This window comes from Palaemon carinicauda, chromosome 11 (genome assembly GCF_036898095.1).
Source record: "Palaemon carinicauda isolate YSFRI2023 chromosome 11, ASM3689809v2, whole genome shotgun sequence".
NCBI classification, from domain to species: Eukaryota; Metazoa; Arthropoda; class Malacostraca; order Decapoda; family Palaemonidae; genus Palaemon; species Palaemon carinicauda.
The window spans coordinates 50,728,529-50,755,797 of NC_090735.1; the positions used below are offsets into that span (position 1 = coordinate 50,728,529).

The 27,269-nt window shown below is 38.5% G+C and overlaps 1 long non-coding RNA gene across 1 annotated transcript; it reads left to right on the forward strand.

Annotated features, from left to right (window-relative positions):
- Positions 1 to 1,288: 1,288 nt before the first annotated feature.
- Positions 1,289 to 27,252, forward strand: LOC137650009 (uncharacterized). Its single transcript, XR_011045897.1, has 4 exons — positions 1,289 to 1,422; positions 19,179 to 19,388; positions 19,668 to 22,021; positions 23,797 to 27,252. It is a non-coding gene; the product is annotated as an uncharacterized lncRNA (long non-coding RNA).
- Positions 27,253 to 27,269: the final 17 nt, after the last annotated feature.

The window sequence follows — 27,269 nt, forward strand, 5'->3', positions numbered from 1 at the left end:
TCGGTAATGCTTTATTTCGAGTTTTATAAGAAGAAAAGTCTAGTTTCGCCATTAGGCACAAGTCAAGAAGGATTCATGAGGTTAGGTACTAACTTTTAATCAATTATGTATCGATTTAATTTTTTATTTTGAAATTATTTTTTCCCATTCTGGCTTTATATTGTTATCAAATTCCTAGTAACAATTATATGAAAAATATTACCTATTGTTAGCTAAGAAACCCACTGCTTTTGTTTACATAGCATTTCATTATATAGCCTAACTCGTACTGATATGTGGGGATGGCCTTAGTATATATATATATATATATATATATATATATATATATATATATATATATATATATATATATATATATATATATATATATATATATATATATATATATATATATATATATATATATATATATATATATATATATATATATATATATATATATATCATATGAATAAGGGTACTAGCTGTTCACGTATGCAAGTTCATGTTGCAATACGTTATTGAGCTGAGGAAAATAACTTCATGATGTGAGAACAACGAAGAATCACACAGACGAGGCAAGTTTTGGAAAGTTGTGTAAATAAATCCTCTATATAATTTAGACAAGAACTATATATATATATATATATATATATATATATATATATATATATATATATATATATATATATATATATATATATATATATATATATATATATATATATATTTATAAATACACTGTATGTGCTGTGTGTTTAACTTGTAACTCACCAGATAGTAAATGTCGTAATCATTTATATTGTACCAACAAACGCTGATATTCGAAATTTACTGTTAATCTTTGAATATCACACAAGAAGCTTTAGTTTAAAGACGTACACATAGAGGGCAGAGATCTTGGTTCTTTTCTAAGATCCGTTCTTCACAACGTCAGTATTAAAGTCTCTGGGGGGGGGGGGAGGTGATATATTGAAAATAATTCTTGAAATGGTTTTAATCGTGAAATTAAACCAATAAGAAGACAATCATACAACTTTAAAACCTTCTATTCCCATTCTTTCATTATATTCACGCACTCTCTTTGATATTTACGGCACATTGATCTTATTTTCATTATATGACTGAGCCTTGACTTTATTTCTAAGCTACTCATTTACTTGATATTTTTTATTCATTTGTTTGATAAGTTGATGCGGCCATATAGGAATATTTATAGATTGATTTCTCTTCAAGAACCATCGTTATGAAAGAGCTTCCAGCCAATAGGAGAGAGAATACAGAACTTTTCCTACGTATGTTGTGGTGGTGACTCCTGATTGGCTAAATGAAATTCTTTACCCCCCTAAGAAAAACCGGGTTCATTGCTCCACTGGATCCTGTAATGGTAACATTGAAGTGAATAGTTCCGCTGGCGATTTGATTTCTTCTGGTTTTTTAAAGGTAAGGCTCCAGTGATCTGTTATAGTTCAGAATTTTGTTACGAACTGGGTTTTTTTTTCTTATCACCGCCATCATCGCCAAATTTAATTGCGCGTATAGCATAAAACCGATGTTTTCTGATACAGATTTTGAGAGTTTTGTCGTATTGGTTTTCGGTCGTTCACTCGTTAAGTATTGGTACCTGTAATATGCTTTAATATACATCTGTAAATGCTTAGGGAGGAAGGTTATTTGCATGCAAGTAATGTAATGATGAATCATTCCCTTTATACTGTGCTGTTTTCGTATGAGTGAATATTCGAAACTTAGGTCGGTTGAACATCAAAAGTGGTTTGTTGCGTTTTATGTATTTTTCAGTATCGTAAAAATCGTCAAATATACCGTCAATGTAGTTATTAATGGTATGTGTGAAGTGTTCTTGAATCCTACGGGTACGCTATCAAAATCTTTAGATTTAATTCAACGGTACTCTGTTTAACGAGCCAAATAAATTTGAGATTGGAGTGCTAGCCAAGCTGCTCCTAAACGTGGTATCTTGATTCTTTCTTGAACGTATTGTGTTAATCTTTTAGATCTTCAGTACAGGAAGTCAGATTTTATCCATGGTACCTTTTATGGCATGGAACTTCGAAAAAGACGGGATTTACTAGCTGTTAGAAATTAGAACTGGCTTCACGCTGTCGTTAGTGTTCTTCCATTATGCACTCGTTTTGATTGTATATACATTAATATTTCAACGGATGACTTGGTAAGCATGTAAGGTACTGTCAAGCCTATAATTACAATATGCCAGAGGACCTCATGATCGTTTATCAGGTTCAAGGTGGTCTTGAAGTCACAATTTGTAAATGCCATTTTTTTTTTTTTCAAAATTGAGACCACTTTAGTATCTTTACCTCATAACAAATTGTTAGCTGAGCTGACTGGGCAATGAAATGAAATGCAGTGACCGGTGTCGTAAAATCTGGTTTTAGTAGAGTATTCATGTGTGAATTGCAGGATGCAATAGTTAAGATATCAATTAGCAAGATAGCAGGATTGACTAACTTGGAAATATGGGTGCCAAGTCACCCAGAATCCCGACTTCTTTCATAAGGCTAATTCGGCAGTAAGTAGTTTCACATGTAACCCTTGTTCATTCGTAAGCTTTTCACCCATAACCCCTGAGCGTTCGTAAGTTTTCACACACTTCTTGTGCGTTCTTAATTTTTCACCCATACCCATCTTCGACCGCAAGTAGTTTCCCCCGTACCCATGTTCGTAAGTTGTCATACCTCCTGTTCGTTCATAGGTTTTCACCCGTATCCCCAGTGCATACGTAAGTTTTCACGGTAAGCATAATTTAAATTCTAACCAAATACACAAATCATACTCTCTTGGGTTTTATAAAATATCTGTCCATGATTATTGGGGCAAACCACCTGTTTCACTTTGTGGATCTCATCATGAGGGACCCCAGTGGAAAACCGAGGTTTTTGGGTGGGGAAATGCCAAAAACGAGGGATTTGCAGCATTAGTAATGGTCAGAAATGCAAACTCCACTGTTCCTGTTTTGGCAAGCGGTACATGGATTTGCTGCGTACGCAAGCTCCGTTGGTAATTACTTCGGAGACTTTTTTTACCTTCACGTGAGCAAAAGTAGTTATATACTGAATGGGAGTTTTCAACATAATCAAAGAAAAAGATGAAATTGCACTAAATTTCGAAATAGATTGGACTTCCCTCTTGAAGACGTCTTCACGTGATAATCATGGTGAAACTCGTGGGTGGAATGTCTGTAGAATAACATCCGGGATCTTGTACATCATTTTTTGGAAGCTTGTAGGTTGTTAAAAAGGTAGTGATTACGTCATAATAAAAACAGAATAGCTGGCAAAAGAGAATGGGGTTAATATACTTTAATTACTAGCGAAACTGGAATTCACTATGAGAATTTAATGGACGAGTGCTGGCTAGTTTTGTATTTTTCCTCATTTAATAGGGGCTGGGGCATAATAACTTGTGTATCGGTCGTTTAAAATGTGAAGTATGTTTTTCACTCGGTCCATTGTTTACATCTGAGAGACTGAAGGGAACTTATTGCACATGGGTTTTTTCCAATAGTTTGGGGAGCTTTCTGAGTATTTACAATGACGAATTTTTTTTTTTTAAACCAATTAACAGCTTACAAATAGTACTTCGTAAGTTCCCGGATGTTGTTCTACAATAGCCATTTCTTTCCCACCTTCATCATCAGTTTCAACTCAACCACCATCTCGTAAAGACGTCTCCAAGAGAGAACTTTAAAGGAAATACAGCAAAGTATTTCGAAATTTAGTGTAATTTCGTTTTTCGGCAATTGATTATGGTGGCAATGCACTCCGTTTGGTGTAAAGCTATTGTTACTCATGTGAAATTAGAAAATAACAGCAAAATAATGCCTCACAGGTCCGATTCTGACTTAATTTTTAGGGAAGGCCGGCACATTTTCTACTGCAAAGCTTCTGTAAAGATTGTCAAAAATGAAAAAAAAAACGGGGTCAACCATAGGGTAAGGAATTATTTGTGCTTTACTTTTTCATAATGTAAGGGTTTATTCGTGATTTGCTTTTAGTTTGTGACCTGGGAAAGGGGTGTCTGACTAGCGGTTGTGACCTGGGAAGGTTTGTGATCTTGGGAGGGGGGTTGTTCCACCTGAACCCCTGTTCGTCCGTAAGTTGCTTTACCTGAATCCGTTTGTCTGTAAATTTTCACCCGTACCCGTTTGTTCGTAGGTTGTTTCACCCGCACCCGTGTCCTTAAATTGTTTCACCCGCACCCGTGTCCTTAAGTTGTTTCACCCGCACCCGTTTGTATGTTTCACCCGTACCCGTGTCTGTAAGTTGTTTCACCCGTACCCGTGTCTGTAAGTTGTTTCACCCGTACCCGTGTCTGTAAGTTGTTTCACCCGTACCCGTGTCTGTAAGTTGTTTCACCCGTACCTGTGTCTGTAAGTTGTTTCACCCGTACCCCTGTGTCAGTAAGTAGTTTGACCCGTACCGCTTTGCCCACAAGTCGTTGTACCCTTACCCGTTTGTCTGTACGTTTTTTCACCCGTACACTTGTTTGTCCGTAAGTTGTTTCACGCATACCAGTTTGTCCATGGGTTGTTTCACCTGTACCCCTGTTTGTCCATGGGTTGTTTCACCTGTACCCCTGTTTGTCCACAAGTTTCACCTGTACCCCTGTTTATCCAAGAGTTGTTTCACCTTTACCCGTTTATCCACGAACGGTTTCACCTTTACCCGTTTGTCCACGAGTTGTTTCAGATGTACCCTTGTTTGTCTGTAAGTTGTTTCACTTGTACCCCTGTTTGTAAGTTGTTTCACCTGTACCCCTGTTTGAGCGTCAGTAGTTTGACTTGTACCTCTTGGTCCAAGTTGTTTCACCCATATCTGTTTGTAGGTTGTTTCACCCATTCCTGTTTGTAGGTTTTCCCCCGTATCTTTTTGTAGGTTGTTCCATCCATGCCCCTGTTTTTCTGTAGGTTGTTTCACCCATACCCCTGTTTGTCTATAGGTTTTCACCCGTACCCCTTTTTGTCTGTGTTGTTTCACTCATACCCCTGTTTGTCTGTGTTGTTTCACCCCTACCCCTGTTTGTCTGTGTTGTTTCACCCGTACCCCTGTTTGTCTGTGTGTTGTTTCACCCATACCCATTTGTATGTTTTCACTGTCACTCCTTTGTATGTTTTCACTTGTACCCGTTTCTGTAGGTGGTTTCACCCTTACCCCTATTTGTCAGTCGGTTGCTTCACCCGTATGCTTGTTTGTCCGTAGGTTTGCACCTGTACGCTTCTTTGTTCGTAGGTTTTCAACTGTGAGCTTGTTCGTAGGTTTTCACTCGTACGCTTGTTTGTTCGTAGGTTTTCACCCTTACACTTTTTTATCCATAGTTTTTCACCTATATGCCTGTTTGTCCGAAGGTTATTTCACCCGGACCCGTTTGCATGTTGTTTCACCCTCACTCCTTTGTTTGTAGGTTTTCACCCGGACCCGTGTGCATTATTTCACCCTCACTCCTTTGTGTGTAGGTTTTCACCCGTACCCGTTTGTCTGTAGGTCAACCGTTCCCCTGTTTGTCTGTAGGTCACCCATACCCCAGTTTGTCTGTAGGTTGTTTCACCCGTACCCGTTTTTCTGTAGGTTGTATCACCCGTATGCTTATTTGTCCGTAGGTTTCCGCCTGTACGCTTGTTTGTTCGTTGGTTTTCACCTGTTTGTTTGTTCATAGGTTTTCACCCAAACGCTTGTTTGTTCGTAGGTTTTCACCCATACGCTTGTTTGTTCGTAGGTTTTCACCCATACGCTTGTTTGTTCGTAGGTTTTCAAATGTACGCTTGTTTGTCCTTAGGTTTTCCCCTTTACGCCTGTTTGTCCGTGGGTTGTTTCACCCGTACTCGTTTGTATGTTTCACCCTTACTCCATTGTTTGTAGGTTTTCATCCTTACCCCTGCTTGTCCATAAATTTTTGCCCATACCCCTGTTCGTCTGTAAGTTGCCTTGCCCATATCTGTGATCGTAAGTTTTTTTTTTTTTTCACCCATACCCCTGTTCGTCCATAAGTTTTTTTTTCACCCGTACCCCTGTTCGTCCGTTATTTCTTTTGCCTCTACAATCAGTTCGTCCATAAGTTTTTACCCTTACCTCAGGTTAGTTATTTCACTCATACCCCCTATTCGTTTGAAAGTTTTCACCATTGCTCCCCTGTTCATTTTAAAGTTTTCACCCATATTCCCTGTTCGTTGGAGTTTTCACTCACGCCCTGTTTTTTCAGAAGTTTTCACCCATGCCCCCATTGTTTGTTCAAAAGTTTTCACCCATGCCGACATTGTTATTTTCAAGTGTTTTCACCCATGGCCCCCTGTTCGTTCGAAGGTTTTCACCCATGCCCCTGCTCGTCCGAAAGGTTTCACCCATGCCGCCTGTTAGTGCGAAAGGTTTCACCAATGCCCTCTGTTTGTCCAAAAGGTTTCACCCATGCCTCCTGTTTGTCCAAAAGGTTTCACCCATGCCTCCTGTTTGTCCAAAAGTTTTCACCCATATTCCCTGTTCGTTGGAGTTTTCACTCACGCCCTGTTTTTTCAGAAGTTTTCACCCATGCCCCCATTGTTTGTTCAAAAGTTTTCACCCATGCCGACATTGTTATTTTCAAGTGTTTTCACCCATGGCCCCCTGTTCGTTAGAAGGTTTTCACCCATGCCCCTGCTCGTCCGAAAGGTTTCACCCATGCCGCCTGTTAGTGCGAAAGGTTTCACCAATGCCCTCTGTTTGTCCAAAAGGTTTCACCCATGCCTCCTGTTTGTCCAAAAGGTTTCACCCATGCCTCCTGTTTGTCCAAAAGGTTTCACCCATTACCCCTGTTCGTCAATAAGGTTTCACCCATTACCCCTGTTCGTCAATAAGGTTTCACCCATTACCCCTGTTCGTCAATAAGGTTTTGCCCATGACCCCTGTTCGTCCGAAAGGTTTCACCCATGCCCCTGTTAGTCTGAAAGTTTCACCCATGCACCATTTGTCCGAAATGTTTCACCCATACCCCGTTTGTCCGAAATGTTTCACCCATGCATCCTGTTTGTCCGAAAGGTTTCACCCATGCCTCCTCTTTGTCCGAAAGGTTTCACCCATACCCCTTGTTGTCCGAAAGGTTTCACCTATGCCTCCTGTTCGTCCGAAAGGTTTCACCCATGGCCTCCTGTTCGTCCGAAAAGTTTCACCCATGGCCTCCTGTTCGTCCAAAAGGTTTCACCCATGGCCTCCTGTTCGTCCGAAAGGTTTCACCTTTGGCCTCCTGTTCGTCCGAAAGGTTTCACCTATGGCCTCCTGTTTGTCCGAAAGGTTTCACCCATGCCCCGTTTGTCCGAAAGGTTTCACCCATGCCTCCTGTTTGTTCGAAGGGTTTCACCCATGCCCCCTGTTAGTCTGAAAGGTTTCACCCATGACCCCTGTTCGTCCGAAAGGTTTCACCCATGCTGCCTGTTTGTTCGAAAGGTTTCACCCATGCCGCCTGTTTGTTCGAAAGGTTTCACCCATGCCCGTTTGTCCGAAAGGTTTCACCCATGCCCGTTTGTCCGAAAGGTTTCACCCATGCCCCTGTTTGTCCGAAAGGTTTCACCCATGCCCCTGTTTGTCCGAAAGGTTTCACCCATGCCCCCCGTTAGTCCGAAAGGTTTCACCTATGCCCCCTGTTAGTCCAAAAGGTTTCACCCATGTCTCTTCTTTGTCCAAAAGGTTTCACCCATGCCTCTTCCTTGTCCGAAAGGTTTCACCCATGCCCCCTGTAGTCCAAAAGGTTTCACCTATGCCCCCTGTTAGTCCAAAAGGTTTCACCCATGCCTCTTCTTTGTCTGAAAGGTTTCACCCATGCCCCCTGTTTGTCTGAAAGGTTTCACCCATGCCCCCTGTTTGTCTGAAAGGTTTCACCCGTGGCCCCCTGTTTGTCAGTAAGGTTTCACCCGTGGCCCCCTGTTCGTCAGAAAGGTTTCACCCGTGGCCCCCTGTTCGTCAGAAAGGTTTCACCTGTGTATGGCCCCCTGTTTGTCAGAAAGGTTTCACCTATGGCCCCCTGTTCGTCAGAAAGGTTTCACCTATGGCCCCCTGTTCGTCAGAAAGGTTTCACCCGTGGCCCCCTGTTCGTCAGAAAGGTTTCACCCGTGGCCCCCTGTTCGTCAGAAAGGTTTCACCTATGGCCCCCTGTTCGTTTGAAAGGTTTCACCCATGGCCTCTAGTTCGTTTGAAAGGTTTCACCCATGGCATCTAGTTCGTCAGAAAGGTTTCACCCATGGCCCCCTGTTCGTTCGAAAGGTTTCACCCATGGCTCCCCGGTTCGTCCGAAAGGTTTCACCCATACCCCCGGTTTGTTCGAAAGGTTTCACCCATGCCCCGGTTCGTCCGGAAGTTTTCACCCTTGCCCCCGGTTGGTCCGAAAGTTCTTTTAAACATACTTCAAAACTTCAAAGTTGCAGCAAATATTTTTATATTGAACAGGCTGACATAATTCTTTTTATAGTTTATATATGACATATGTTTTGACATTGTTACTGTTTTTAGAATGATTTATTAATTTGTTTTCGTCATTTATTTTCTTATTTCCTTTCCTCAGTGGGCTATTTTTCCCTATTGGAGCCCTTGGGCTTATAGCAGCTTGCTTTTCCAACTAGGGTTGTAGCTTGGCTAGTAATAATAATAATAATAACAATAATAATACCCTGTTCACTAAATATTTCTCAATTCCATACCCGTTTGCTCGTAAGTTCTTTCGCCATACCCTCTGTTCGTCCGCAAATTCTTTTGTCCATACACCCAGTTCTTCTCTTGTACTTTCAGCGAAAATTAAAGGTCTCCCAGCTAGTTTTGATCATAGCCAATTCGGCTACGTTTAAAATGTTTTCTTAACCCCTGTTACTTTTAGGTATACACTAGTTACCTCCCTTGCTCTTCTTTGCTGAATATGCTTCTCTATCTTGGTGTCACGCCATATGGCCTAAATTTTATAATTCCAACCCATACCATTGTTCGTGCTAAATCCTTTTGGCCATAAGCTTCATTCTTTCATGTCTGGCTAATCCAAATTTCTCTAGCAAAGTTCCCAGACGAATGCCATACCCAACTACCTTGTTAATTTCCACCAAAATACTGTAGTTCCAACCATGCCAGTAATTTAACCACAATGGTTCTAACCACACCATAAATTTAACCCTATAGTACATGCCACCAATTCAACCATAAGTCTTTTGCCATTATCTCTTGAAGGACTTTGGTAATCTCAGCCATAGCTTGTGTGTGGAGGACTTCGGGCAAGATATATTTAACAGTCGGTACTTTACCCCTTTGCAGTTCACTTCGTGTGCGCGTGTAAGATTTCTTCTTGATTTTGGCCCCTACCTTCTATCTATTACATTTTTTGCACTATATATTCAGAATGTTCTTTTTCTTCGGATGATTAGGACTTAAAATTAACCTGAACATTATGGTCACAGCTAACCTTGATAATAGATGATAATTTATCAGACATAACCAATAAGTGGAATGCAACATCTCTCTCTCTCTCTCTCTCTCTCTCTCTCTCTCTCTCTCTCTCTGTTCCGGAGATTTTTATACGCTTTATGATTAACTAGGTACTGCATATTCAAAGATACACAAATAATATAATCTCAATTCAGAAATCCAACTTCACTTTATCTCCAATCTTTGCAATATTGGTGTGAATAGTAATTTGAGCATCTAAGTTTAACAAAAAGCTACAGAACTACAAAAAGTAGCTTACTGTCAAGGGTCTAGTAAAGTAATAATCAGAACGATTATATTTACAGAGGTTACATGTCTGTTTTGTCATTTGATGTTTTTATCTTAAACCCCCAATCTTAAGCGTTGAAAACTGATTGATCGTAATAAAACAAGGGCCTAATCTTGACTTAATCAGTCATGTCTCGACCAAGACCATACAGACCTTTCGATGGTTAGGATCTATGTTAATAGATATGGGAAAATCTGTATTAAACTTATATCTCGTAATATTTGTAAAGAATTTGCGTTGACAACGCGAAAGAAACTAAGTGAATTAAGTGCAAGATGATGCAAATCGGAATATATCGAAATAGTGAAAAATATTGAATAGGGTGATAGTTAACTCGATGGCCTTAATTCCGAAACGTTTCGACTATCGATCGTTTCACCGGCAATATTCCCTAAAAAAAATTCCGTATTCATTTAGCCTTGTTTAATCAGTGCGGTTTAAGTGTCACACCAGAGTACGCCCGCCTCCCTCCATACACATACCTGGGAGGCAGAGACTGCAAGGATTATATTTATTTTTACATTACTTATTTCATGTTTATTGATTTACTAACATATGTAAAATTTTGAATTTGTCACGTGTATGCAATAATTTTGTTTTTTGATCTTTTATCACTCCTTTCCTCATTATCGAGACGCACTAAAAACACGCTTCCCTCTTATATGTAGCCTACAGTTTTTAAAATAAAAACTAATTGCACTGCGACCTGAGGATCTCTCTCTCTCTCTCTCTCTCTCTCTCTCTCTCTCTCTCTCTCTCTCTCTCTCTCTCTCTCTCTCTCTCTCATATAACATTTACATTATGCCAAAGTTTTAATTTTGTTGCTTTTATTTAGAAAATTCCCTTTTCGCATTCTTTTTGGTTCACTATAACTTTACTCAGATACATACTCTTTTTAGGTGGGGGATTTTTTTTCTTATGATTCAGTAATCTTTGGTACTTTTTTTAGTTAGTGCTTTACGGGGGTTTACATGGTTCGCTACTTCATTGGGGTTACGTGGTTCATTACTTTACTGGGATTTGCATGGTTCATTACTTAATGGGATTTCTGTTGTTCATTACTGAGGCTTGCGTGGTTCATTACTTTACTGGGGTTGGCGTGGTTAATCACTTTACAGCGCTTGTGTGGTTCTTTACTTTACTGGGTTTTGAGTAGTTCACTACTTTACTGGGTTTTGAGTAGTTCACTACTTTACTGGGTTTTGAGTGGTTCACTACTTTACTGGGGTTTGCGTGGTTCATTACTTTACTGGGGTCTGCGTGATTCATTACTTTACTGGGGTCTGCGTGGTTCATTACTTTACTGGGGTCTGCGTGGTTCGTTATTTTACTGTGGTTTGCGTGGTTCATTACTTTACTGGGATTTGTGGGGTTCATTACTTAATGGAGTCAGGCCTCGTTCAATACTTTACAGGGGTTTGCGTGGTTCACTACATAACTGTAATTTGTGTGGTTCATTACTTTACTGAGCCTTGCGTGGTTCATTACTTTACTGAGGTTTGTGTGGTTAATTAATTACATGGGTTTGCTGATTCATTACTTTACTGGACCTTGTGTGGTTCGTTACTTAACTGAGGTTTGAGTGGTATATTACTTAACATGGGTTTGCGTGATTCATTACTTTACATGGGTTCGTGTGATTCATTGCTTTACTGGGGTTTGCGTGATTCATTACTTTACATGGATTTGCGTGGTTCATTACTTTACTGAGGTTTGTGTGGTTCATTACTTTACTGAGGTTTGTGTGGTTCATTACTGATTGAATGGCGTTTGCGAGGTTCATTACTTTACTGAGGTTTGCGTGGTTCATTACTTTACTGAGGTTTGCGTGGTTCATTACTTTACTGGGGTTTGCGTGGTTCATTACTTCAGTGGTTTTGCATGGTTCATTAATTTACTGGGGTTTGCGTGGCTCACTACTGTGATGGGCCAAGAGTAGGTTGTGACTCAAAGGTGAGATGAAAGCAACTGAGTACTTTATTAGAGACACATCGAGTATATATACACACTAGGTCCCGGCAAGGTCACAAAATACAACATGGTAGTTCTTGTCCAACTGACAACCAGTTCTGTTAACTGTTAACAATGTGAAAAAGGCAGGTTGCTGCAAGTTGCTGTCTGTGCGAGGGAAGAGCAAAGATACAAAGGATAATATATACAAAAAGAGAAATGTTGTTACTATGTACGATCGTGTGACACACGGGTGGTACATGGCTCCCCCCCTAAAAATGACATACTGTACATGTTAAATAGGGCGCCCTGATCTAGAGAGGCGAACTGTAGGCGGGTCATATGGCAGGAGATGAGTAGGTTTTAATCAATCAATGGAGACCCAGTCGTCTTTGCCACGAATGTTTAGTAGGAATGCTTTCGGATTGCGTCAGATCACAAGGAAAGGGCTCATGTAAGGGGGCGTTAGTGGTGGCTTTGCTAGTGTCGTTGCGTAGGAAAAGTGTTGCAGTGTGTCAGTATGTGATGCTTCGCTGGGGGCTTGCAAGTTTGGCAGCATGGAGTAAATTTTCCCACGACGTGACACATGCAATGGAGATCGTCGGAGGAGGTTGCAGAAGGAAAAAATTTGGCAGGGACGAACAACGGGTCGCCATACACCATTTCAGCTGCCGAGACATCCAGGGCGTCTTTAGAAGTGGTCCTTAGTCCCAGGAGGACCAAGGAAAGCTATTAACGATGTCCTTGTGATGTGGGTAAAGGGCCTACAACGTCAATGTGAATGTGGGCGAAACGACGCCGAGGTTGAAGAAAGGTGCCCACTCCTGAATCCATGTGTCGATGTACTTTGGAAGTTTGGCAAGAAGTACAGTCATGGACTCAATCCTTAGCATCCTTAGTAATGCCGTGCCAAATGAACTTCATCTTCAGCAGCTGTGCAGTAGAACGGCGCGAGGGATATGAAAGGCCGTGAATGAAATCAAACACCTGTCGGAACATGGGAGCAGGAATCCATGGTCGCGGTCTACCAGTACTGACGTCACAGAGGGTGGTGGTGTTGGAGTCGTCGAGGGGGAAGTCATCCCAACAGAAGGATGTTGAACGGCGGCCAACGTATTTCTTGACAGGGCATTGTCAACGGGATTCATTTTTCTAGGGACGTGTTGAAGGGTAAAATTGTATTCAGTCACGGCGGAGAGATGTCGGCGTTAACGGGTGGACCAGGCGTCAGACTGGTAAGTGAAGGCATGCACCAGGGACATGTGGTCTGTGCGAATGACAAAGGGCGTACCTTCTAAGAAATGCCGAAAGTGGCGGACAGCAAGTGCACTGCCAGCAATTCACGATTGAAGGTAGAATAACCCGATTCTGCCTTGGACAGTTTTCTGCTGAAGAAGGCCAATAGGCGGGTCAAGCCGTTGACCACCTCGTAACCGTAGGTGGGTATCGCAGATCCGTTGGCAGCTACCAGGTGGATGTCGGCAGACTTTGACAGACTACGTTGTTTCCTGAAGAGTTCCCTTAGCAAACGAGAATGAGAAGCACCCGTCTACCAAAAATTGCACACCCGTTCTTGCATCATGTAAAAAGAAAAGATTAGAAACGAGAGGCCACGAGCGATGCAGTAGAACGGCGCGAGGGATATGAAAGGCCGTGAATGAAATCAAACACCTGTCGGAACATGGGAGCAGGAATCCATGTCGGAACATGGGAGCAGGAATCCATGGTCGCGGTCTACCAGTACTGACGTCACAGAGGGTGGTGGTGTTGGAGTCTTCGAGGGGGAAGTCATCCCAACAGAAGGATGTTGAACGGCGGCCAACGTATTTCTTGACAGGGCATCGTCAACGGGATTCATTTTCCTAGGGACGTGTTGAAGGGTAAAATTGTATTCAGTCACGGCGGAGAGATGTCGGCGTTAACGGGCGGACCAGGCGTCAGACTGGTAAGTGAAGGCATGCACCAGGGGCATGTGGTCTGTGCGAATGACAAAGGGCGTACCTTCTAAGAAATGCCGAAAGTGGCGGACAGCAAGTGCACTGCCAGCAATTCACGATTGAAGGTAGAATAACCCGATTCTGCCTTGGACAGTCTTCTGCTGAAGAAGGCCAATAGGCGGGTCAAGCCGTTGACCACCTCGTAACCGTAGGTGGGTATCACAGATCCGTTGGCAGCTACCAGGCGGATATCGGCAGACTTTGACAGACTACGTTGTTTCCTGAAGAGTTCCCTTAGCAAACGAGAATGAGAAGCACCCGTCTACCAAAAATTGCACACCCGTTCTTGCATCATGTAAAAAGAAAAGATTAGAAACGAGAGGCCACCGCCACGAGCGATGGCCTACTTAACAAGTTTTTTGGCCACTGACAATCTTTGGCACATTTCTTCGTGGCAGCCCCGAATCTGGAGTGGTAGTAGCAAAACTGCGGCCAATGGGCGGCAGTAAGTGGCTGTAGAAGTGGTTTTGTCGCCGGTCCGGCACGTCACAGGGTAGGCGTGTGTCCTACAGCATTCACGTCTGCTTAGGTTGACGTTGAATAGGTGTCCTCTTCGTCAGGAGTAGCGGCATTGATGGAGGTTTTGAAGGTCGTGAAGTGGCTGTCCATAAGGGCGTTGGCTATGGTCACCAAGTCTTTTATGGGTAAACTATCGACATCGGGTATGGCAGCGCGTACAGGTTCGGGTAAACAGCGTACCCAAAGGGCACGAAGTAGGCTCACCTTATGAGGAGAGCAGTGTGCGGCTGGTTGCAGGCGAGCGATACTCGTCATTTCCCTGAGGGCGAGCGAAGCCCTTTGATCCCCTAACGGTTGTTGAGACAGCTGAAAAAGCTTTGCTATACGGGCAGCTGGCGATGGCGAGTACTGCTGTAGAAGGTATGTTTTGAGGGTGGCATACACTACTGAGATGTCTCCTTGTTCACAAAGCCAGTCTGAGATTTCCGGGAAGGTGTTCTCGGGTATCGCTACGAGAACATAATCTGCTTTGGTGGTTGAGCGGGTCACGCCCTTGATGCGGAACTGGACTTCTGCGCGCTGAAACCAAGCAAACGCCTCTCAGCTGGCGAACGACAAAAGTTTCAATTCGGCGGCGCCAACTTCCTTGGAGTCCGCCATAGTAACAGTGAAGGCGGGAGGAGCGAATCTACTCCGGGGTCACCAATGTGACGGGCCAAGAGTAGGTTGAAATTCAAAGGCAAAATGAAAGCAACCGAGTACTTTACATATACACACTAGGTCCCGGCTATTTCTTGTCCAACCGACAACCGTTTCTGTTAACAGTTGACAATGAGAAATAAGCAGACAGGTTGATGCAAGTTGCCATCAGTGCGAGGCGAGAGCGAAGATACAAAGGATAATATATACAAAAGAAAAGAGATGTCATTACTATGCACGATAGTGTAAAACACAGGTGGTACACTACTTTACTGGGGTTTGCATAGCTCACTACTTAACTGGGGTTTGCGTGGCTCGCTACTTACTGTGTTTCTGTGGTTCATTACTTTACATGAGTTTGTGTGGTTCATTACTTGACTGGGATTGCATGGTTTATTACTCAACTGGGATTTGTGTGGTTCATTACTTAACTGAGGCTTGCGTGTTTTATACTTTACTGGGGCTTGTGTGGTTCATTACATTACTGTTCTTGTGTAGTTCCATTACTTTATTGGAGTTTGTGGTTCACTAATATACTAGGTTTGAGTGGTTCACTACTTTACTGGGGTTTGCAAAGTTCATTACTGGGCTTACGTGGTTCATTATTTTACTTGGGCTTGGGGGGTTCATAACCGAGGCTTGCGTGGTTTATTACTTTACGCTGAACCTTGTGTGGTTCATTACTTTACTGGGGCTTGTGTGGTTCATTGCTTTAAGGCTTGTGTGGTTCATTACTTTATTGGGGCTTGTGTGGTTTAATACTTTATTGGGGCTTGTGTGGTTCATTGCTTTAAGGCTTTTGTGGTTCATTACTTTACTGGGGCTTGTGTGGTTCATTGCTTTAAGGCTTGTGTGGTTCATTACTTTACTGGGGCTTGTGTGGTTCATTGCTTTAAGGCTTGTGTGGTTCATTACTTTACTGGGGCTTGCGGGGTTCATAACTGAGGCTTGCGTGGTTCATTACTTTACACTGGGGCTTGCGTGGTTCATTACTTTACACTGAGGCTTGCGTGGTTCATTACTTCAATGGGACTTGCGTGGTTCATTACTTCACTAAGGCTTACAAGGTTCATAACTTTACTGGGGCATACAGGGCTCATTACTTTACACTGAGGGTTATGGGGTTCATTACTTTACACCAAGACCTTCGTGGTTCATTACTTTACACCAAGGCCTTCATGGTTCATTAATTGGGTTTGCGTGGTTTACTATTTCACTAGGGTTTGCGTGGTTCATTACTTTACACTGAGGCTTGCGTGGTTCATTACTTTACTGGGCTTTGCGTGGTTCATTACTTTACTGGGCTTTGCGTGGTTCATTATTTTACTGGGCTTTGCGTGGTTCATTACTTTTTATTAAGGCTTGCGTGGTTCATTACTTTTTACTGAGGCTTGGGTAGTTCGTTACTTTTCACTGAGGCATGCGTGGTTCGTTACTTTTCACTGAGGCTTGCGTGGTTCGTTACTTTTCACTGGGGCTTACGCGATTTGTTACTTTTCTCTGAGGCTTTCGTGGCTCATTACTTTACTGAGGCTTCCGTGGTTCATTACTTTACTGAGACTTTCATGGTTCATTACTTTACAGGGCTTGCGTGGTTTATAGCTGAGGCTTGCATGGTTCATTACTTTACTAAGGCTTGCGTGGTTCATTACTTTACTAAGGCTTCGTGGCTCATTAATTTACTGGGGTCTTGCGTGGTTCATAACTGAGGCATGCATGATTCATTACTTTAGTGGGGGCTTGTGTGGTTCATAACTGATGCTTGCGTGATTCATTACTTTACTCTGGGGCTTGCGTGGTTCATTACTTGGGTTTGTGTGGTTCGCTACTTTACTGGGGTTTGAGGGGTTAAATACTTAACTATGGTTTGCGGGGTTCATTACTTTACTGAGGCTTGTGTGGCTCATTACTTTATTGGGGTTTGTGTGGTTCGTTGATTTACTGGAGCTTGCTTGGTTCATTGCTTTACTGGAGTTTGCAGGATTCAATACTTACTGGGCTTGCGTGGTTCAATACTTTATTGATCTTGCGTGGTTCACTGCTTTTCTGGGCTTTGCATAGTACACTACTTTACTGGGGTTTGTGTGGTTCATTACTTTAGTGAGGTTTGTCTTGGTTCACTACTTTACTGGGGTTTGCGTAGTTCATTACTTTACTGAGGTTTGCATGACACTACTTACTGGACTTACTTGGTTCAGTACTTTGAGATTTGTGTGGTTCATTACTTAACTGGGGTTTACGTGGTTATTACTTTACACTGAGGCTTGCGTGGTTCATTACTACTTTTTGCATGATTCACTACTTTACTGGGGTTTCCATGGATCATTACTTTACTAGGGTTTGCGTGGTCCATTACTCTACTAATACTTGCATGGTTCAATACTTTACTGGGCTTGCATGGTTCAATACTCTACTGGACTTGCGTGGTTCAATACTCTACTGGACTTGCGTGGTTCACTGCTTTACTAGGATTTGCATGGTTCACTGCTTAATGGGATTTGCATGGTTCACTGCTTAATGGGATTTGCATGGTTCACTGCTTAATGGGATTTGCGTGGTTCACCGCTTACTAGGATTTGCATGGTTCACCGCTTAATGGGATTTGCGTGGTTATTATTTTAAAAGTTTTTGCGTGGTTCATTACTTTACTGTCGTTTGTGTAGTTCATTACTTTACTGGGGTTCGCGTAGTTCAATATTTTTCTGGGGCTTGCATGGCCCATCATTTTATTGTTAAGCTTGCATGGTTCTTAATTTACTGTGATTTGTGTGGTTCACTACTTTACTGGGGTTTGTATGGTTCATAACTTTACTTCCAACTTGAAGGGCTGCTTTTCTGGTCTTATACAGCGGGGGGAACCCTACTCTCTACAAAACCTTGTAATTTTCTTGTGCATTCCAAAGCATACGTCACTTCACGTCACATACTGTTTTTCAAATCCACACGATCGAAGCACTTGGAGGACAAGAAAGTCATCAGTTTCATCTTGAAAGCCTTAATATCTTCAGTCTTTCGGATGTCTAGTGGGAGCTTATTGTATATTCTCTGGGCCGCATATAAAGGCTCTGTAGACCACAGTAGGCATATATCTAGGTTTTACTAATTTTAAACTAGTCAATACGATGTAGCAATTCTTAGATATTTTGGATGTCCGATTCTGATAACTTAATGGATTATTGTATATATTTTAAGTTCAATTCTCATGTTATTAGGCAGCCAGTGTAAGGCAATTAGTGTAAGAGTGATCCTTTCTCGGGGTGGGACACCTCTTATCAATCTTGCTTCTCTAGTTTATTATGTTTTGGAGTTTTAAGTGGTACTTCTGGTAAATTGTAGTAGATGGAATTACAGTGGTCAATCCAGTTTATCTCAAGTTTCTTTTCAGAATGTTCATCCAGGTACTTTATAAATGCAATCGTTTCTAAGACGATAATCAGCGGTTTTACTACATTATCTAAATTATTTTGGTATTGATAGAAAAGTTAGAGATACTCCTTAATCTCGAACTTTACTAGATATCGGGACAGAATTATTTGTTTATTGAATATAGCCCAAGTTTCTTAGGCTGTTTATTATCCGACCACTATAAAATCGGTTTTTCATTTAATTTTAGTTGTTTAATTGCCATCCATTCCCTCATATTGGGATTAGCGTGGTTCACCACATACTGGTGTTATATACAGTAGGTCCTTTTTTTTTACTTTTGATCCTTATTTCATTTTCATTATTGCTACTTTCATCTAGGTCCTTTGTTATATGGGTCCTCCATTTAAAAGTATTATCTACGTAATTATTCTGTTGGAGTTTGTATCAAGGACATTCGTTTTTTTATCTGACTGGTTGTTTATTTATCTTGTCTAATCAGATTAATTACCATATCTGCATAGTTAATCTAGGTAATTGATTCCCATTTTCCATGACTTCGATGCCTTATCTGGTATAACTAGATTAGTTTACCTTGTCCAATTACCTTGTAGACTCAAGCTGTCAACTTTCCTCTACATATATTTTGCATCATCTTGACTGTGTTCAACACATTATTCATTAATCTATGGGCGCACGCAGTAAACGGTACTGTCCCCAAGCTGACTTTCTGTTGTCCCTCTCATTTGAAGGTCCTTAAACTACCGAATGCTTATCAAATACGTAAAACTGTAACCAGACTCTTCTTGAATTTTCAGATTTCATGAAAATCTAAGGTACTTGAAGACCGTACAAATAAGTTTGCTCTTATGTGTCACGAACATATAGTATTCCCTTATCAAAAAATATTACTGTTATACATTGTCTGCACATACACTTGAAAATCATGTTGATAATACCCATTTTCTCTTGCAGAGTAAAGGATAAAATTGGCCAAGGAACTGAAACTGTTAATTGACCCCCCAACCACACTTAACTAAGCTTTTAGTGCCGATATGCCGAGACAGTAAGAATTAGTGCCGATGTGTCGAGACTGTAAGAATGGATACCTGTGATCCTTTATATAACACTATCCCTTGAGCGCTATTGTTAACTAAGAAGCTTTAACCAAAGGAAATCTTTCAGGTGAGTTGCGAATGCTCGTAAACATGGATATTTCTGCTTGCGTTTCTTGCATATTTTTACTGTAACATTAATGAAATATAAATTTTGGAAATTCCCCAATGATGTATGAATTTAACGCGCATTGAACATTCCCAAAGGCTGCAATTTTATATAATTCAATATTTAGATTTAAAATATTTTCATCAAATAAGTTTATCTACTGGGTTACTCTGACAAAAATATAATTGTGAGATTTGCAAAGAATCTTAATTTTTTTTCGTCAATGTTTTCTTTCCACAGGGTCAATTTATACACAAGAACCAGAAACTTGAGCCTTTCAAATATCACAGTTCCTCAAACACCGATGACCCTCAAAAAGCAGTGTAAATGACGCACGTGTTAGACGTCCGTCCTGGCTTAAGATGTCCTGCCAGTTCCACATCAAAATTCAGGGATGTTTTTTCACCTATGAAACTTCCAGGAGAGTATTGAGCAGTTATTAATGGAACATGTTTTTTTCTTTAAATACTATTAAAGGAAGCTTAAGTTGTATCGAGTAAATCTTGACACACTTATGAAAAGTTTTAAAGCTTTCGTATTCATGGTTCATTTGAGGGAAAAGATTTCCAGTTTTTAAAGGTTATTAGAAAATCTATTCATTATATCAGTTTTGCTTAATTAGACAATCTACTCGTCACTAAAGACTGTCGCATAAAGAGCTTTGACTGAACTGAACCTAGTTATTGTGGGGAACATTACTTCTTAGGATTTTCATTTTTAAATGTATGGTATATCTTAACTATCTTTGTCCCATGTATGGTTGTCAGTATCGGGGTAACTAGGCAATAATGCAATATTTGTTATTTTGACTCTCAATATTAATTTTGTTTTTTATTTTTCTGCTCGCCAAATAAGTATGCACAGATTACTGACATTTGTTTTAAATGTTCCTCTAAAATTTTCTATAACGAGATAACTTATCTCCACAAGAACAGTTTTATAAATGATTCGTGAATCTGGAGTTTCTACTATTGGTCTTATCAACTAGGATTTTGGAGAAACTCTAATTTGTTTAGTTCAGATTTTTATTTTCCAAAGTGTAACGTTAATTTACTTTGGAACTAATCCGTGATTCCATGCTTATCTGGAGCTAAGGCTTTCATGGCGTATTGAAATTAGTTATTTTTTTTTTATTTTGTGTTTTCCTGAATTAAATTTTTCCAATTCATACTAACAAAAAAGAATACCAATGTGTATGGTAACTGTTCGAAATGGGTTACGTCATTTAAAGAAAATTGGTGTAGCTTTGGCTTTTACTGTTAAGGAACAAACATTTTGACAAACATATGTTATAGTGGATTTGAAACATTATCTAAAACATGAAATTCTATTAATTTTGTCATTCATTTATTTTAAATTTAAAGAATTATTTTAAACATTTTGAGTCATTAATATCTGAAAGCTAAATCTTTAGAGCATATTTGATAAGGACAATTACTAAAATTGTCCTTTTAGCTATGGGGCCTTACTGTAAAAGGGAGCTTTTTCACATTGTGGTTATGCAATCAAGGGGTGTTAAATGTGGCTTCTGTGCATTGGGGTAAAGAGATTTAAATTATGCTAATTTATCCTCCTAGTTGATAAGGGACTTACAATTCAATACCATTACAATCGGAATAAATATGCATTATAATTAGAATTGAAGGACTCCTTAAAATTACACTGATTCCGTAACTATGTGTAGGTTTACCCCTGCTTTTAGAGACCATAGATTTAATTTAGAAATCATATTTATTAGCTACGTAGTTACTGCTTGTAAGAAAGTGACACTGTAAAACTCAGATTTAAATGTAATGATTTTGATAGTAATCTTGAAATATTGTCCTTTACAAGACACTAACAAACTACTTGAACATTTCCTTCTGATAGTGCAGGGTATTTTTTGGTTAATGAGTACGAAACAATACTTGGGTTTTTTTTATTTTTTTTTACTTGGAAAAGCGCCAATGTAATTTTCTTTTTTCATGGAAGTTTTAAAAAGTTCACACCAACTATAGATTGAAATTTATCGAGGGAACTGAGATTAAGCTTTTTAAAGTTCACATGAACTATGGATAAATATTTATGAAGGGAACCGGGATTAATCTTTTTAAAAAGTTCATACCAACTTTGGATTAAAATTTATGAAGGGAACTGAGATTTATCTTAGGAATTCTTATTAAAGGCGCAACTGGTAGTATTTTTAGGAAAGACATTTACAATAGCCATGTTTTTTACCTTTGCGTATAAAAACTTGACCATAGATATTTGATTTTTGCATTAATTTCATAGAGATGTGGAAATTTCTGAGTTTCTAGTCGTGCAACTGGGTACTTTATTATAGCAGGGCAACTTGGTTCTTCATTGATAGAAATAAGATTTTACTATAATCATTAGTTATGTATTGATATGTCTTGCTACGAAAGCGGAACCTTGTTGACTGGAATCATTTCTTTCGGGAACGTGAATTGGAATGGCATTGGAGACGGTCTTACTTGCCCTAATCAGGACATAATAGATTCCTAAGTTCTGATGAAGATTTTGATGCCCACAACATGCTATTAAAGGACCTGCTTCTGCTGAAGAGGCAAAATACACGACTAATTTGATTATAGGTGAGGCATTAAGAAAGTGGGATGATTACTAAGGTGGTGGTTTTATTTCATATCCAGAAACTAAGAAACTCTTCAATGTCTGACCGTTAAGTTTGCTTTAAAACGGCCACTTTACAGTAGTGGATGACCAAATCTATCGGGAATAATATCACTCTGATGAAATGAACTTGTGTATACTGAAATGAAAGTGCCATTATTGAGGTTCAAGAATATAGCAATATATTTGAGACTGAATCGTGTCATTTACTTTTGTTACAACATTACCTGTATTATTAAAGCAAATAGCCAACTTTAGACGAACAACCAAGAGTAATATTCTGCTTGAAAATAACATAACGGTAGTCGTAACACTTTCGTTTAAAATAACTACGTAAAACTAAAAATGCTGAATAGTCCAATTTAACTGAAGTATAGTATTTTGTATTTTTGAGATTACTAGAATTCCACATTAACCAAATAGAATTGAGCTCAACGCATCCCTTTCGGTTTTCTGCCATTTGGTTACTAAAGTAATGGTAGTGAACCCTCGTTTATCGCGGTAGATAGGTTCCAGACGCGGCCGCGATAGGTGAAAATCCTCAAAGTAGTGACACCATATTTACCTATTTATTCAACATGTATATTCAGACTTTTAAAACCTTCCCTTGTACGTAGTACTGTTAACAAACTACCCTTTAATGTACAGAACACTTAATGCATGTACTACAGTACCCTAAACTGAAACAGGCACAAATATTAAAGGTGATTTTATATCATGCATTTCCTAAACGCTAAAAAGCACGATAAAAAATGGCAACCAATGTTTTGTTTACATTTATCTCTGATCATAATGAAGAAACAAACTGGAGGTAGAGCTTTGCTTATTACCCAGACATATTTCCCATACTTTTCCCTTAGAACTACATCACATCTTCCTACTTTAGATATATATATATATATATATATATATATATATATATATATATATATATATATATATATATATATGTATATATATGTGTGTGTGTGTATATATATATATATATATATATATATATATATATATATATATATATATATATATATATATATATATATATATATATATATATATATATATATATATATATATATATATATATATTATATTATATATATATATATATATATATACTGTATATATAATATATATATATATATATATATATATATATATATATATATATATATATATATATATATATATATATATATATATATATATATATATATATATATATATATATATATATATATATATATACTGTATATATATATATATATATATATATATATATATATATATATATATATATATGTATACACATATACATACCTACATATATACATAAATACATGCATATATATATATATATATATATATATATATATATATATATATATACATATATATATATATATATATATATATATATATGGGATATGGAAAAAATCCGCGAAGTGGTGAATCCGCTATGGTCGAACCGCGAAGTAGCGAGGGTTCACTGTAAATCTAATGAAACTAAACGTTGGGAAATGTTCACTTTTAAACTGAAGGTTGACAAATTGTTAGGGAAAATAATCAAAAGGACACGCTATTTATAGATTAATATATTACTTTAGATTTAAGTCTTTAACTGTAATTCCACTTTAAGTTGTTCATGTCATAATTGTTGTAGTTGGTGTATTTGAGGACAACTCATTTCTAAGTCTGAAATGTATGCTATCATTATATAAAATTGCCTTATTTGTTTCAGAAAGTGATTGAAAGCCCCGTAGGACTTGCTACTGTGTCAACCAGAGCATCTATATCTTCAACAGAAACAACACAGAAGAAAACATCATATAAAACACTAATCATTCTAGAATTGAGGCAGTTTTATTTTTTTTTTCCGTTTTACTGATTTGTACAATGAAGCACTAGTAATTTTAATGTATACAGTGTGTGATTTATCTAATTAGATCTTGATAATTTATGCTAAAATCTGGAACTACTTCACTGGTACCATGATCTTGAAGTGTCTTAAGTTGCAAAGTAATTTTGTTTTCAGTTGATTAAACCTCTCAAAACAAATTTAGTAATTCAGATATTGAAGTATTTCGGTAAAACTCAATATACTTTGCAATCTTTGTGAAAGTAATTTGTTTAAATTTTTTTTAATTATGTAGTATATTCCTTTTAACTATCAGAACTTTGTCCTTCATTATTTTCTTATCACCACTGCCGTATAAAATTTTGAAGTAATTTCCTTATGATTTTGTAAGCAATATGCTTTTCCATTGCAATTTAGAACAATGTTTCACATAGTTTGACAATTATAACCCCTAAAAAGAATAAGTTCAACTTTAAATGACGTTTGTGGAAATAATTCTGTAATTTATCGTGTATCTTTCGAATATTAGATTCGTATAGCAGCCTCGTATATTAACGACTTATTGGCCGCTCTCATCTAAAGTTAGTTTTCCCACCATTGTTTTCTTGGAAATATTTATTTCAATTTGACTTCCAGACCCATGAAATTTTGTCATTCAAAATTATTCTGCAGTAATGTTTTTTTTAGACAAGCTGTTTTTTCTTTCGATATCAGTTTAACCAAAATTAACTTATCAACGTTAAATTTTATAACCTTAAAATTGTGCAAATATGCCAGTACGAAAATTCTGCATTCCATATAAAGATTTATTAATCATTCTGTCGTGATCAATTAATCAGTCTAAAGCTTGCAGATATTACTAATGTGAAACGTGATTTACTGATGTTCTAATTCTTTTTCGTTCACGGTGGGATTTTGGTTAATATTTTTTCTCCCGGAAAAAATTTTAATTTTAATACGGGTAAGCGTTAAATTTAGGAAATTTACTTGTGAGAGATTGAGGAAAAGCATATTGTTTAATCCTGTGAATAAGTCTATATAATAAGAATTATATCTGGAACATGTATAGTGTAGGTATCATGGTTGGATTTTTTTTTTATAATATAGGAACTATTTAAAAAAAAAAAAAAAAACTTTTTGCAGGGGTTTTCCCAACCATAATTGTAGCAATGCCAAGCTTTGAAAAGTGGGAAAATTTTCATTGTTCCTTGATTTTAAGTGAGCTTAAATTTATATATAATTTAATCCAAGAAATTATAAACCATATTCATGGGTCAGATTTCGGTCAGTTCTACTCCTCGCTGGTTTAACCAATCTCTAATTAGCAAGTCATGTATTCTTTATAATTGAAACCACATTGAGTAAATTTTCTGATGTTAGAATGAGACAAGATGATGGCTGTTGCTGATGTAAACTTGAATGATTTTGAAAGTTCTTGACTCGGAATTTTTGTTTAAAAAAATTTATAATAACGGTCAGAATGTAAAGGGGGCTATGGTTTGCGATATTGTTTATAGTTATAATCTGTTTATCGATTCGAAACGCTGGGAAACCATCTTACCACAGTTCTCCAGGTTTTCTTAATATTTTAAATCTTGAAAGCATTCTTATTTACTCATTCAAAATAATTATAAAAGACTAAAACGAGGCCTGCAGACATATTTTCCTGAATTAAATGGTGTAGTAATGACAGTAACGTAAATTTTTTTAAATTTAAAATCATATTATCACTAGGAGGAAACATTTTTGAAGGCTAAATCAGTGCTCTTAACTGAGATGGAATTTGTGGCAGTTTTAACTGTTATTACTCAAAATTTATTTTCAAATCTTGAATAATCTAGATGCTTTTCCCTTTGGTATACTTCGTCCTTTATAATTAACCATTTCAGTTACAATATCACCAAATTTCTAGTTTAAAGAACATTGAGTATTGTAATGACTAAAGTTTCATAGACGAAATGTTCGCAGTCTGTACTTGAAAAAGATAATTTTTATTTTGCAATTTCTTTGTCTTTGTCATTTGACCATAGTGGGTCATTATAGAATTTCAACATAGAATAACACATTTTCGTATAATTTAGTCATTGGATTAGATTAATTTCATAAGGATAATTATTATAACAGGTAGTTTCTTTGCACTAAATCCATATTGGGTAAGGCAAGAAATTACTCCCTTACAATTAACTTGATAAACATGTTCCAGATATTATTCAACCTATTATAAGTACTCAAATTGTTTGAAAAATGTATATTATCTTGCCAATTATGTATCATTGTATAATTTTGTATTCTGAGAACTTTTGTACTTGACATCCTGTACTTGACTGTATTTGATCATTACACTGTTCTCATTTGGTCCTTAACCAAAGTCCTTTGGTCGAATTGGAAGCTGTCGTTAACGATTATTTTACTGTAGATGGATTTCCCTTGCTCTTGCAGCTCCAGTAACGTTAATTTAAGTAACCAATTAAATTGTTCCCGTGTTATCAAGGTAATTCTGGGGTTGGTTTCTTTTATAATCGTGGGATAGAAATGTTTAAACTGTTAATAATTCAAAATTTTCCATTTATTAGTAGTCTTGCTTTCGCGCGCTTTCCCCTTTTCCGTCCCTCTTTCCTTCTTTCCCTAGCTCTATCCCTCTTTCCTTCTTTCCCTAGCTCTATCCCTCTTTCCTTCTTTCCCTAGCTCTATCCCTCTTTCCTTCTTTCCCTAGCTCTATCCCTCTTTCCTTCTTTCCCTAGCTCTATCCCTCTTTCCTTCTTTCCCTCTTTATTCTTGCTGGCTCTTTCCCTCTTTATTCTTGCTGGCTCTTTCCCTCTTTATCCTTGCTGGCTCTTTCCCTCTTTATCCTTGCTGGTTCTTTCCCTCTTATTCTCCCTCGCTTTTTCCCTCTTATCCTCCCTCGCTTTTTCCCTCTTATCCTCCCTCGCTTTTTCCCTCTTATCCTCCCTCGCTTTTTCCCTCTTATCCTCACTCGCTTTTTCCCTCTTATCCTCACTCGCTCTTTCTCTCTTATCCCCACTCGCTTTTTCTCTTATCCCCACTCGCTTTTTCCCTCTTATCCCCACTCGCTTTTTCCCTCTTATCCCCACTCGCTCTTTCCCTCTTATCCTCACTTGCTTTTTCCCTCTTATCCTCACTTGCTTTTTCCCTCTTATCCTCACTCGCTCTTTCCCTCTTATCCTCACTCGCTCTTTCCCTCTTATCCTCACTCGCTCTTTCCCTCTTATCCTCGCTCGCTCTTTTCTTCTTATCCTCGCTCGCTCTTTCCTTCTTTATCCTCGCTCGCTCTTTCCTTCTTTATCCTCGCTCGCTCTTTCCTTCTTTATCCTCGCTCGCTCTTTCCCTCACTCGCT